This window comes from Tenrec ecaudatus, chromosome 11 (assembly GCF_050624435.1).
Source record: "Tenrec ecaudatus isolate mTenEca1 chromosome 11, mTenEca1.hap1, whole genome shotgun sequence".
Taxonomy (NCBI): domain Eukaryota; kingdom Metazoa; phylum Chordata; class Mammalia; order Afrosoricida; family Tenrecidae; genus Tenrec; species Tenrec ecaudatus.
Genome location: NC_134540.1, coordinates 92,051,919 through 92,055,928, shown reverse-complemented (window position 1 = coordinate 92,055,928; position 4,010 = coordinate 92,051,919). Strand labels below are relative to the sequence as shown.

General features: G+C 38.6%; 1 pseudogene; it reads left to right on the top strand.

Annotated features, from left to right (window-relative positions):
- The first annotated feature begins 2,760 nt into the window (after nt 1–2,760).
- Nucleotides 2,761–2,880, top strand: LOC142461995 (small nucleolar RNA SNORA31; annotated as a pseudogene).
- The last annotated feature ends 1,130 nt before the right edge of the window (nt 2,881–4,010 follow it).

The window sequence follows — 4,010 nt, the reverse complement described above, 5'->3', positions numbered from 1 at the left end:
CTGGTGAAGAAGACTGAATGTGCTAGAGACAACCAGAAGAACGAACAAACCTGTCTTGGACGTAGAACAGCCTGAATTCCCCTCAGAAGCATGTACTTCGGGCATTAGTTATCAGGAGATACCAGTTCCTGACAAAGGACATCATGTTTGGTCAAGCAGAGGGGCACCGGGAAAAGGAAGACTCACAAACATATGGTTTGACACCGTGGCTACAGCAATGGGCTCAGACATAATCATTGTGAAGGTGGCATGGACCTGGGCAGTGTTTCATTCTATAGTACATAGAGAGGGTTTATGTGTCGGAACTGACTTGACGGTGCATAACAAAAACATATTGCGACAGATGCTTTTATGTATCTGTCTTTTAAACAGTAAACACATGGGGGGTTAGGGCTTTTAGCAAGTTGTTTTCCAGTGACTCACATAATGATTGAGTTCCTTCTTCCTGATCAGAGGAGGGGAATTAGATCTATCATGCCTGCCACATGTCTCTTGTGATATTAAATTATATTGGCTTGCTAGAGATTTAATTTGCAGGAGCAAAAGTGATCCTCTGCTGTATATCTGAGCTGTCAATAAATATTATTGATTTAGACACTGACCCTACTACTTGCTAGGCCTCCTCCACCCTAATCCTTTGTTTATCTTTATGAATGGATTGTTTGGATAGTTTTATTTGAACTAATAAACTTTTCACCTAGTGTGAAAATGATTACTATAATTTCATTACCAACTCTGCGGCTAGTGGACTGAATGGAATTGGAGGCAGGCTGAAATATCTGGTCATGTAGGGTTATTGAAGAGCTGTATACTTTGTTTCTCATTTATAATAATTGCATGGTCTGTTATTTGTAGACTTGATAATATTCCTGGCAGTTAAACACAAAGCAGTAATTTACATAAGAAAGATTTAGGGTTTCTAACCTTTCCAGTTTGGGAAAGGTAATTGCCAGTGTTAAATGCACCTAAACAGCGTGTATTCCTGTTGATGCTAAGTCGCCAGTATTTACATAGGTTTGAGGTCCATCAAAGTCAGTTATTGGATAAAATTACATGTATGACCAACTGTCATGCTTGCATTCCTCCCCTGTTGCTAGAAGTGTTTCTTGACCATTGCCCTTATTATTCATTAGCCTGGCTCTTTGGAATTTCGGTGTACATAACGTGCCTCCTGTGAGTTTTTGTTTCCATTCCCACGGCCTTGCAATGTATTGACGTTGTCTTGTGAGAAAAAAAAAAGTCTGTAGCGTGTTTTTGATTGATTTCCTTTTCATTCCTTGGTGTTCGATGCGAAGACCTATTTTTCTTATACTGTCTAGATGCAGCCCTTCATTTACAGAAGATGTCCATGAACCACCCTACTCAACTACACTTCCCCCTTCACTGGGAACCCTGCTGGCATAATAGGATTTGGGCTGCTAACTCCAAGCTCAGCAGGTCAAAGCCACCAGCTGTTCCTTAGGAGAAAGTTGAGGCTTTTCGATTCCCATAGTGATTTACAGTCTCGGGAACCCACAGCAACTATTTTAGTCTGATCTGTAGGCTTGCTATGAGTCTGAATCAACCCGAAGGGAATAAGTTTTGTGGTTAATTCAAAACAAAATCATAATCTAGGGCCATACCATCCTGAACGTGCCCTCTCTCATCAAAACAAAATCATAATCTAGGGCCATACCATCCTGAACGTGCCCTCTCTCATCAAAACAAAAGCATATATATATATATATACATATACACAAAGATATATATATATATATATATATATATATATATATATACAAAGATTATTGCGTAAACCATGCCCAGCTTTAACTATTAAATACCAGTGGACATAAAGATTTAATACATACTCCTGCCTTTGGCAAACTCAGAACCTAGCAGGAAAACTAGATAATAAGGAACTGATTTTTATATATATCAATTAAGTTCAGCTTTCACTAGTTTAACCAAATGGATATTATATACCAGTCAAGAAGTGATATGGTGACTTTGCCATGAAAAAGTTTGGTGACATACTATTTCTAGCTCCCCACTCTATAATTTTTAGTTATATCCCTTAGCCTTACCCTTAAGGACCTTTTGCTTTCTTCGTGTATGATATTCTTATGTCATCTCACAATACATCTGGTCTTCAGCCATACTGTTCAATGTGTCAAATCTGTTCTTGACCCAGTCTCTAAATTCAGGTGGAATATACAGGAGGTTTGTCTTTAAATTTCATGAACTTGTGTTAATTTTTTCAGGTTTATCCCAAAGGTACATGTAAGCAAGTGACAGAACATTCCATAATTGTTGGTTTGGGCTGGTAATATGGAGCTCCTCTGTCATCTCTTCCCACAGACGTAGCCAATTTAATCCTTGTGCATTCCATCTGATGTGGTTATGTTACGTAGTTTCAGTTTATATTGTAAAGAAAAGATATTCATAATTAAGAAGTCACTGATCTTGTAAAAGTCTCTCATGAGATCTTCCAGTTTCTGATATCACTATGGCCATATTTTCAACTACTGATTCTTCCTCTTTGCTTCCAACTTTCATGTTTCCATCTTTAATAATTACCAATACATGTTAATTTTTTGCTTGGTCCATTTCAGAATGAAGAAGGTGATAGAATTCTTCAATTGCTTCATGCGTGGCTTTTGTGGTGACAAGTAAATTTGTATAATTGCTATATCTAATTGATCTTTCTCGTTGGCGTATGGCTATCATCTTATCACAGACAACACTGTACTTCATTAATTATTTTGAAATGTTATTTTTGAGCATCCTCTGATAGACCATTGTTCTTCTGGTTTGCACTAGGATGCGAAAGAATAAAAAGTCCTTGCGCTTTCTGTCTTGTCTTTGTGGCGGGTCCAGACTGAATGAGGGATTACATAGGGGGAAAAAAAAAAGAAATGTTATTTTTGATGATTAATCTGATGCCATTCCTCTTGTGTTTGTCCTTTCTAACATAATAAGCTATATGATTATGCAATTTAAAATGTATACCAGAAATCCATTTCAGCTCAGTAGTACCTAGAATAGTGAACATTCTAGGTTCTATTTCATTTTCACAAGTTCTAATATTCCCAGATTCACATTTTCCACATTTCATTTTCTGATGATTAGTGGATGTTTAAAGTTAGTTTTTCTGTTCATTTTTTCTTTCTTTAGTGCTTTAACTTTTATTATTTTAAACTTAATTTATTCCTGAGCCATGAGTTTTGGCATCTTCAGTTTCCTCTGGGAAATCTTTTCCTTCTGAGCAACCTCCTCTTCTGGTTTGGGAGTGAGCTGTTCCTTCTCAGTCAGGGTCATCTCAGTGAGGCAGGGGGAAGCTCAGGTATGGGTTGATCTGACCATGAGCTCTGTAAGTCTTTCTTTGCTTTCACTCTGAGTCATGCCATATCAGCCAATGAAGGCCCCCAAACCTCTGCTCCCCCATGTCATTATGATTGACTCTGCTTCGAGGAGGCAGCTCTTTTTCCATCATGTTTTTAATATCTTCCAGCCTGAGGGGCTCGTCTCTGGCCCTATAACAGGAAGTCTTCTGCAGATATTCATGCGGGTTTAAATGGCTAACCACTCAGAAATGGAATTCTAGCCTAACTTAATCAAGACTATAGGCAGTTGTACACTTCCATGCAGGTTGCTATAAACTGGAATCAACTTGATTCCAGTTAACAACAGCAAACTCAACTCGACACACAACTCTGTCAAACAAACCTACCAAGTTTCCACAGTCAGTTCCCTATCCGTCCTAGACTACCCGCTGTCAGGGATGCTCGTGACTCCTGCAGTAGGTTCCTCCAGGGTCTCTTTCTGTGTACTTGGGGTTGCTCCAGTCTACTTCCCAGTCCAGTTGTGTTTTTGAAATACAAAGATGCCTCCACTAACACTCTTCAGGGGTTCCTGAATATTAGATTCTGACAACCTTAGCCTGGATTTTACATGATTTTGTTCCCATTTCCTGTTCTTATGATTTCCCAACACTCTCCCTTTTTTCTCTCTCTCTATTTGTTTTATCA